Raw genomic sequence first — 11,848 nt, 5'->3', positions numbered from 1 at the left:
GAATGGAATGGAATGGAATCAACCCGAGTAGAACGGAATGGAATGGAATGGAATGGAATGGAATGGAATGGAATGGAATGGAATGGAATTCAATGGAATGGAATGGAATGGAATGGAATGGAATGGAATGGAATGGAATCAACCCGAGTAGAACGGAATGGAGTGGAATGAAATGGAATGGAATGGAATGGAATGGAATGGAATGGAATGGAGTGGAGTGGAGTGGAATGGAATGGAATGGAATGGAATGGAATGGAATCAACCCGAGTAGAACGGAATGGAATGGAATGGAAAGGAATGGAATGGAATGGAATGGAATGGAATGGAATGGAATGGAATGGAATGGAATGGAATCGAATGGAATCGAATGGAATGGAATGGAATGGAATGGAATGGAATGGAATGGAATGGAATGGAATGGAATGGAATCGAATGGAATGGAACGGAATGGAATGGAATGGAATTGAATGGAATAGAATGGAATGCAATGAATTGGAATGGAATCAACCCGAGTAGAATGGAATGGATTGTAATGGAATGGAATGGAATGGAGTGGAATGGAATGGAATGGAATGGAATGGAATCAACCCGAGTAGAACGGAATGGAATGGAATGGAATGGAATGGAATGGAATGGAATGGAATGGAATGGAATGGAATGGAATTCAATGGAATATAATGGAATGGGATGGAATGGAATGGAATGGAATGGAATGGAATGGAATGGAATGGAATCAACCCGAGTAGAACGGAATGGAAAGGAATGGAAAGGAATGGAATGGAATGGAATGGAATGGAATGGAATGGAATGCAATGGAATGTAATCGAATGGAATCGAATGGACTCGAATGGAATCGAATGGAATGGAATGGAATGGAATGGAATGGAATTGAATGGAATGGATTGTAATGGAATGGAATGGAATGGAATGGAATCGAATGGAATCGAATGGAATGGAATGGAATGGAATGGAATGGAATGGAATGGAATGGAATGGAATGGAATGGAATGGAATCAACCCGATTAGAACGGAATGGAATGGAATGGAATGGAATGGAAAGGAATGGAATGGAATGGAATGGAATGGAATTCAATGGAATGGAAGGGAATGGAATGGAATGGAAGGGAATAGAATCAACCCGAGTAGAACGGAATGGAATGGAATGGAATGGAATGGAATGGAATGGAATGGAATTCAATGGAATAGAATGGAATGGAATGGAATGGAATGGAATCAACCCGAGTAGAATGGAATGGATTGGAATGGAATGGAATGGAATGGAATGGAATGGAATGGAAAGGAATGGAATCAACACGAGTAGAACGGAATGGAATGGAATGGAATGGAATGGAATTCAAAGAAATGGAATGGAATGGAATGGAATGGAATGGAAAGGAATGGAATTCAAAGAAATGGAATGGAATGGAATGGAATGGTGTGGAATCAACCCGAGTAGAACGGAATGGAATGGAATGGAATGGAATGGAATGGCATGGAATGGAATGGAATGGAATGAAATGGAATGGAATGGAATGGAATGGCATGGAATGGAATGGAATGGAATCGAATCGAATGGAATCGAATGGAATGGAGTGGAATAGAATGGAATCAACCCGAGTAGAAAGGAATGGAATGGAACGGAACGGAATGGAACGGAACGGAAAGGAATGGAATGGAGTGAAATGGAATGGAATCGAATGGAATCGAATGGAACCGAATGGAATGGAATGGAAGGGAATGGAATGGAATGGAATGGAATCAACCCGAGTAGAATGGAATGGATTGGAATGGAATGGAATGGAATGGAATGGAATGGAATGGAATGGAATCGAATTGAATGGAATGGAATGGAATGGAATCAACCCGAGTAGAACGGAATGGAATGGAATGGAATGGAATGGAATGGAATGGAACGGAATGGAATGGAATGGAATTCAATGGAATTTAATGGAATGGAATGGAATGGAATGGAATGGAATGGAATGGAATGGAATCAACCCGAGTAGAATGGAATGGATTGGAATGGAATGGAATATAATGTAATGGAATGGAATGGAATCGAAGGGAATCGAATGGAATCGAATGGAATGGAATGGAATGGAATGGAATGGAATGGAATGGAATCAACCCGAGTAGAACGGAATGGAATGGAATGGAATGGAATGGAATGTAATGGAATGGAATTCAATGGAATGGAATGGAATGGAATGGAATGGAATGGAATGGGATGGAATCAACCCGAGTAGAACGGAATGGAGTGGAATGAAATGGAATGGAATGGAATGGAATGGAATGGAAGGGAATGGAATGGAATGGAGTGGAGTGGAGTGGAATGGAATGGAATGGAATGGAGTGGAATAGAATTCAATGGAATAGAATGGAATGGAATGGAATGGAATGGAATGGAATGGAATCAACTCGAGTAGAAAGGAATGGAATGGAATGGAATGGAATGGAATGGAATGGAATGGAATGGAATGCAATGAAATGGGATGGAATGGAATGGAATCGAATGGAATGGACTGGAATGAAATGGAATGGAATGGAATGGAATGGAATGGAATGGAATGGAATGGAATGGAATGGAATCAACCCGAGTAGAATGGAATGGATTGGAATGGAATGGAATGGAATGGAATCGAATGGAATGGAATGGAATCGAATGGAATGGAAAGGAATGGAATGGACGCGAGTAGAACGGAATGGAATGGAATGGAATGGAATGGAATGGAATGGAATGGAATGGAATGGAATGGAATGGAATGGAATGAACCCGAGTAGAACGGAATGGAATGGAATGGAATGGAATGGAATTTAATGGAATGGAATGGAAAGGAATGGAAAGGAATGGAATCAACCCGAGTAGAATGGAATGGATAGGAATGGAATGGAATGGAATGGAATGTAATTCAATAGAATAGAATGGAAGGGAATGGAAAGGAATGGAATGGAATGGAATGGAATGGAATAGAATGGAATGGAATGGAATGGAATGGAATCGAATGGAATCGAATGGAATGGAGTGGAATAGAATGGAATCAAACCGAATAGAACGGAACGGAACGGAACGGAACGGAACGGAATGGAATGGAGTGAAATGGAATGGAATCAAATGGAATCGAATGGAATAGAATGGAATGGAATGGAAGGGAATGGAATGCAATGGAATGAATGGAATGGAATGGAATCAACCCGAGTAGAATGGAATGGACTGGAATGCAATGGAATGGAATGGAATGGAATGGAATGGAATGGAATGGAATGGAATGGAATGGAATGGAATGGAATGGAATCAACCCGAGTACAACGGAATGGAATGGAATGGAATGGAATGGAATGGAATGGAATGGAATGGAATGGAATGGAATGGAATCAACCCGAGTAGAACGGAATGGAATGGAATGGAATGGAATGGAATGGAATGGAATGGAACGGAATGGAATGGAATGGAATTCAATGGAATTTAATGGAATGGAATGGAATGGAATGGAATGGAATGGAATGGAATGGAATGGAATGGAATCAACCCGAGTAGAATGGAATGGATTGGAATGGAATTGAATATAATGTAATGGAATGGAATGGAATCGAAGGGAATCGAATGGAATGGAATGGAATGGAATGGAATGGAATGGAATGGAATGGAATGGAATCAACCCGAGTAGAACGGAATGGAATGGAATGGAATGGAATGGAATGGAATGGAATGGAATTCAATGGAATGGAATGGAATGGAATGGAATGGAATGGAATGGAATCAACCCGAGTAGAACGGAATGGAGTGGAATGAAATGGAATGGAATGGAATGCAATGGAATGGAATGGAATGGAATGGAATGGAGTGGAGTGGAGTGGAATGGAATGGAATGGAATGGAATGGAATAGAATTCAATGGAATAGAATGGAATGGAATGGAATGGAATGGAATGGAATGGAATCAACTCGAGTAGAAAGGAATGGAATGGAATGGAATGGAATGGAATGGAATGGAATGGAATGCAATGAAGTGGGATGGAATGGAATGGAATCGAATGGAATGGACTGGAATGAAATGGAATGGAATGGAATGGAATGGAATTGAATGGAATGGAATGGAATGGAATGGAATGGAATCAACCCGAGTAGAATGGAATGGATTGGAATGGAATGGAATGGAATGGAATCGAATGGAATGGAATGGAATCGAATGGAATGGAAAGGAATGGAATGGACGCGAGTAGAACGGAATGGAATGGAATGGAATGGAATGGAATGGAATGGAATGGAATGGAATGGAATGGAATGGAATGAACCCGAGTAGAACGGAATGGAATGGAATGGAATGGAATGGAATTTAATGGAATGGAATGGAAAGGAATGGAAAGGAATGGAATCAACCCGAGTAGAATGGAATGGATAGGAATGGAATGGAATGGAATGGAATGTAATTCAATAGAATAGAATGGAAGGGAATGGAAAGGAATGGAATGGAATGGAATCGAATGGAATCGAATGGAATCGAATGGAAAGGAGTGGAATCGAATGGAATCAACCCGAGTAGAATGGAATGGAATGGAACGGAACGGAACGGAACGGAACGGAACGGAACGGAATGGAATGGAGTGAAATGAAATGGATTCGAATGGAATCGAACGGAACCGAATGGAATGGAAGGAAGGGAACGGAATGGAATGGAATGGAATGGAATGGAATGGAATCAACCCGAGTAGAATGGAATGGATTGGAATGGAATGGAATGGAATGGAATGGAATGGAATGGAATGGAATGGAATGGAATTCAATAGAATAGAATGGAATGGAATGGAATGGAATGGAATGGAATGGAATCGAATGGAATCGAATGGAATCGAATGGAATGGAGTGGAATAGAATGGAATCAACCCGAATAGAACGGAACGGAATGGAACAGAACGGAACGGAATGGAATGGAGTGAAATGGAATGGAATCGAAAGGAATCGAAAGGAACCGAATGGAATGGAATGGAAGGGAATGGAATGGAATGGAATGGAATGGAATGGAATGGAATCGAATGGAATCGAATGGAATGGAGTGGAATAGAATGGAATCAACCCGAATAGAACAGAACGGAACGGAACGGAACGGAACGGAATGGAATGGAGTGAAATGGAATGGAATCAAATGGAATCGAATGGAATAGAATGGAATGGAATGGAAGGGAATGGAATGCAATGGAATGAATGGAATGGAATGGAATCAACCCGAGTAGAATGGAATGGACTGGAATGCAATGGAATGGAATGGAATGGAATCGAATGGAATGGAATGGAATGGAATGGAATGGAATGGAATGGAATGGAATCAACCCGAGTACAACGGAATGGAATGGAATGGAATGGAATGGAATGGAATGGAATGGAATGGAATGGAATCAACCCGAGTAGAACGGAATGGAATGGAATGGAATGGAATGGAATGGAATGGAATGGAATGGAATGGAATGGAATGGAATTCAATGGAATGGAATTCAATGGAATAGAATGGAATGGAATGGAATGGAATGGAATTTAATGAACCCGAGTAGAACGGAATGGAATGGAATGGAATGGAATGGAATGGAATGGAATGGAATGGAATGGAATGGAATGGAATGGAATGGAATGGAATCGAATCGAATGGAATGGAATGGAATGGAATGGAATGGAATGGAATGGAATGGAATGGAATGGAATCAACCCGAGTAGATTGGAATGGATTGGAATGGAATGAAATGGAATGGAATGGAATTCAATGGAAAAAATGAAATGGAATGGAATGGAATGGAATGGAATGGAATGGAATGGAATGGAATCGAATGGAATCGAATGGAATCGAATGGAAAGGAGTGGAATAGAATGGAATCAACCCGAGTAGAATGGAATGGAATGGAACGGAACGGAACGGAACGGAACGGAACGGAACGGAATGGAATGGAGTGAAATGAAATGGATTCGAATGGAATCGAACGGATCCGAATGGAATGGAAGGAAGGGAACGGAATGGAATGGAATGGAATGGAATGGAATGGAATCAACCCGAGTAGAATGGAATGGATTGGAATGGAATGGAATGGAATGGAATGGAATGGAATGGAATGGAATGGAATTCAATAGAATAGAATGGAATGGAATGGAATGGAATGGAATGGAATGGAATGGAATCGAATGGAATCGAATGGAATCGAATGGAATGGAGTGGAATAGAATGGAATCAACCAGAATAGAACGGAACGGAACGGAACAGAACGGAACGGAATGGAATGGAGTGAAATGGAATGGAATCGAAAGGAATCGAAAGGAACCGAATGGAATGGAATGGAAGGGAATGGAATGGAATTGAATGGAATGGAATGGAATGGAATCAACCCGAGTAGAATGGAATGGATTGGAATGGAAAGGAATGGAATCGAATGCAATGCAATGGAATGGAATGGAATGGAATGGAATGGAATGGACCCGAGTAGAACGGAATGGAATGGATTGGAATGGAATGGAATGGAATGGAATGAACCCGAATAGAACGGAATGGAATGGAATGGAATGGAATGGAATGGAATGGAATGGAATGGAATGGAATGGAATCGAAAGGAATGGAATGGAATGGAATGGAATGGAATGGAATGGAATTTAATCGAATGGAATCGAATGGAATGGAATGGAATGGAATGGAATCGAATGGAACGGAAAGGAATGGAATGGAATGGAATGGAATGGAATGGAATGGAATGGAATGGAATGGAATCGAATGGAATGGAATGGAATCGAATGGATTGGAATGGAATGGAATGGAATGGAATGGAATGGAATGGAATGGAATGGAATGGAATCAACCCGAGTAGAATGGAATGGATTGGAATGGAATGGAATGGAATGGAATGGAATTCAATGGAATTGAATGAAATGGAATGGAATGGAATGGAATGGAATGGAATGGAATGGAATCGAATGGAATGGAATGGAATGGAGTGGAAGACAATGGAATCAACTCGAGTAGAACGGAATGGAATGGAACGCAATGGAACGGAACGGAACGGAATAGAACGGTTCGGAATGGAAAGGAGTGAAATGGAATGGAATCGAATGGAATCGAATGGAACCGAATGGATTGGAATGGAACGGAATGGAATGGAATGGACTGGAATGGAATGGAATCAACCCTAGTAGAATGTAATGGATTGGAATGGAATGGAATGGAATGGAATGGAATGGAATCAAATGGAATTGAATGGAATCGAATGGAATGGAATGGAATAGAATGGAATTCAATGGAATGGAATGGAATGGAATGGAATTCTATAGAATAGTATGGAATGGAATGGAATGGAATGGAATGGAATGGAATGGAATGGAATGGAATCGAATGGAATCGAATGGAATCCAATGGAATGGAGTGGAATAGAATGGAATCAACCCGAATAGAACGGAACGGAACGGAACGGAACGGAAGTGAACGGAATGGAATGGAGTGAAATGGAATGGAATCGAATGGAATCGAAAGGAACCAAATAGAATGGAATGGAAGGGAATGGAATGGAATGGAATGGAATGGAATCAAAACGAGTAGAATGGAATGGATTGGAATGGAATGGAATGGAATGGAATGGAATGGAATGGAATGGAATGCAATAGAATGGAATCGAATGGAATCGAATGGAATGGAATGGAATGGAATGCAATGGAATGGAATGGAATGCAATGGAATGGAATCAACCCGAGTAGAATGGAATGGAATGGAATGGAATGGAATGGAATTCAATGGAATAGAATGGAATGGAATGGAATGGAATGAACCCGAGTAGAACGGAATGGAATGGAATGGTTTGGAATGGAATGGAATGGAATGGAATGGAATGGAATGGAATGGAAACGAAAGGAATGGAATGGAATGGAATGGAATGGAATGGAATGGAATCGAATGGAATGGAATGGAATGGAATGGAATGGAATGGAATGGAATGGAATGGAATGGAATCAACCCGAATACAATGGAGTGGATTGGAATGGAATGGAATGGAACGGAATGGAATTCAGTGGAATAGAATGAAATGGAATGGAATGGAATTGAATGGAATGGAATGGAATCGAATGGAATCGGATGGAATGGAGTGGAATGGAATGGAATGGGATGGAATGGAGTGGAATGGAATGGAATGGAATGGAATGGAATGGAATGGAATGGAATGGAATGGAACGGAATCAACCCGAGTAGAACGGAATGGAATGGAAAGGAATGGAATGGAATGGAATGGAATGGAATGGAATGGAATGGAATGGAATCGAATCGAATGGAATGGAATGGAATGGAATGGAATGGAATGGAATGGAATGGAATGGAATGGAATGGAATCAACCCGAGTAGAACGGAATGGAATGGAATGGAATGGAATGGAATGGAATGGAATGGAATGGAATGGAATTCAATGGAATGGAATGGAATGGAATGGAATGGAATGGAATGGAATGGAATCAACCCGAGTAGAACGGAATGGAGTGGAATGAAATGGAATGGAATGGAATGGAATGGAATGGAATGGAATGGAATGGAATGGAGTGGAGTGGAGTGGAATGGAATGGAATGGAATGGAATGGAATGGAATGGAATCAACCCGAGTAGAACGGAATGGAATGGAATGGAAAGGAATGGAATGGAATGGAATGGAATGGAATGGAATGGAATGGAATGGAATCGAATGGAATCGAATGGAATCGAATGGAATGGAATGGAATGGAATGGAATGGAATGGAATGGAATGGAATGGAATGGAATCGAATGGAATGGAACGGAATGGAATGGAATGGAATGGAATGGAATGGAATGGAATCGAATGGAATGGAATTGAATGGAATAGAATGGAATGCAATGAAATGGAATGGAATCAACCCGAGTAGAATGGAATGGATTGTAATGGAATGGAATGGAATGGAGTGGAATGGAATGGAATGGAATGGAATGGAATCAACCCGAGTAGAACGGAATGGAATGGAATGGAATGGAATGGAATGGAATGGAATGGAATGGAATGGAATGGAATGGAATTCAATGGAATATAATGGAATGCGATGGAATGGAATGGAATGGAATGGAATGGAATGGAATGGAATGGAATCAACCCGAGTAGAACGGAATGGAAAGGAATGGAAAGGAATGGAATGGAATGGAATGGAATGGAATGGAATGCAATGGAATGTAATCGAATGGAATCGAATGGACTCGAATGGAATCGAATGGAATGGAATGGAATGGAATGGAATGGAATCGAATGGAATGGATTGTAATGGAATGGAATGGAATGGAATGGAATCGAATGGAATGGAATGGAATGGAATGGAATGGAATGGAATGGAATGGAATGGAATGGAATGGAATCAACCCGATTAGAACGGAATGGAATGGAATGGAATGGAATGGAAAGGAATGGAATGGAATGGAATGGAATGGAATTCAATGGAATGGAAGGGAATGGAATGGAATGGAAGGGAATAGAATCAACCCGATTAGAACGGAATGGAATGGAATGGAATGGAATGGAATGGAATGGAATTCAATGGAATAGAATGGAATGGAATGGAATGGAATGGAATCAACCCGAGTAGAATGGAATGGATTGGAATGGAATGGAATGGAATGGAATGGAATGGAATGGAAAGGAATGGAATCAACCCGAGTAGAACGGAATGGAATGGAATGGAATGGAATGGAATTCAAAGAAATGGAATGGAATGGAATGGAATGGAGTGGAATCAACCCGAGTAGAACGGAATGGAATGGAATGGAATGGAATGGAATGGCATGGAATGGAATGGAATGGAATGAAATGGAATGGAATGGAATGGAATGGCATGGAATGGAATGGAATGGAATCGAATCGAATGGAATCGAATGGAATGGAGTGGAATAGAATGGAATCAACCCGAGTAGAAAGGAATGGAATGGAACGGAACGGAATGGAACGGAACGGAAAGGAATGGAATGGAGTGAAATGGATTGCAATCGAATGGAATCGAATGGAACCGAATGGAATGGAATGGAAGGGAATGGAATGGAATGGAATGGAATCAACCCGAGTAGAATGGAATGGATTGGAATGGAATGGAATGGAATGGAATCGAATGGAATCGAATGGAATCGAATTGAATGGAATGGAATGGAATGGAATCAACCCAAGTAGAACGGAATGGAATGGAATGGAATGGAATGGAATGGAATGGAACGGAATGGAATGGAATGGAATTCAATGGAATTTAATGGAATGGAATGGAATGGAATGGAATGGAATGGAATGGAATGGAATGGAATCAACCCGAGTAGAATGGAATGGATTGGAATGGAATGGAATATAATGTAATGGAATGGAATGGAATCGAAGGGAATCGAATGGAATCGAATGGAATGGAATGGAATGGAATGGAATGGAATGGAATGGAATCAACCCGAGTAGAACGGAATGGAATGGAATGGAATGGAATGGAATGGAATGGAATGGAATTCAATGGAATGGAATGGAATGGAATGGAATGGAATGGAATGGAATGGAATGGAATCAACCCGAGTAGAACGGAATGGAGTGGAATGAAATGGAATGGAATGGAATGGAATGGAATGGAAGGGAATGGAATGGAATGGAGTGGAGTGGAGTGGAATGGAATGGAATGGAATAGAATTCAATGGAATAGAATGGAATGGAATGGAATGGAATGGAATGGAATGGAATCAACTCGAGTAGAAAGGAATGGAATGGAATGGAATGGAATGGAATGGAATGGAATGCAATGAAATGGGATTGAATGGAATGGAATCGAATGGAATGGACTGGAATGAAATGGAATGGAATGGAATGGAATGGAATGGAATCAACCCGAGTAGAATGGAATGGATTGGAATGGAATGGAATGGAATGGAATCGAATGGAATGGAATGGAATCGAATGGAATGGAAAGGAATGGAATGGACGCGAGTAGAACGGAATGGAATGGAATGGAATGGAATGGAATGGAATGGAATGGAATGGAATGGAATGGAATGGAATGGAATGAACCCGAGTAGAACGGAATGGAATGGAATGGAATGGAATGGAATTTAATGGAATGGAATGGAAAGGAATGGAAAGGAATGGAATCAACCCGAGTAGAATGGAATGGATAGGAATGGAATGGAATGGAATGGAATGTAATTCAATAGAATAGAATGGAAGGGAATGGAAAGGAATGGAATGGAATGGAATGGAATGGAATAGAATGGAATGGAATGGAATGGAATGGAATCGAATGGAATCGAATGGAATGGAGTGGAATAGAATGGAATCAACCCGAATAGAACGGAACGGAACGGAACGGAACGGAACGGAATGGAATGGAGTGAAATGGAATGGAATCAAATGGAATCGAATGGAATAGAATGGAATGGAATGGAAGGGAATGGAATGCAATGGAATGAATGGAATGGAATGGAATCAACCCGAGTAGAATGGAATGGACTGGAATGCAATGGAATGGAATGGAATGGAATGGAATGGAATGGAATGGAATGGAATGGAATGGAATGGAATGGAATGGAATCAACCCGAGTACAACGGAATGGAATGGAATGGAATGGAATGGAATGGAATGGAATGGAATGGAATGGAATGGAATGGAATGGAATGGAATCAACCCGAGTAGAACGGAATGGAATGGAATGGAATGGAATGGAATGGAATGGAACGGAATGGAATGGAATGGAATTCAATGGAATTTAATGGAATGGAATGGAATGGAATGGAATGGAATGGAATGGAATGGAATGGAATCAACCCGAGTAGAATGGAATGGATTGGAATGGAATGGAATATAATGTAATGGAATGGAATGGAAT

The sequence above is a fragment of the Gorilla gorilla genome, chromosome 15, assembly GCF_029281585.2.
Source record: "Gorilla gorilla gorilla isolate KB3781 chromosome 15, NHGRI_mGorGor1-v2.1_pri, whole genome shotgun sequence".
NCBI classification, from domain to species: Eukaryota; Metazoa; Chordata; class Mammalia; order Primates; family Hominidae; genus Gorilla; species Gorilla gorilla.
This window is presented reverse-complemented; position numbering follows the sequence as displayed.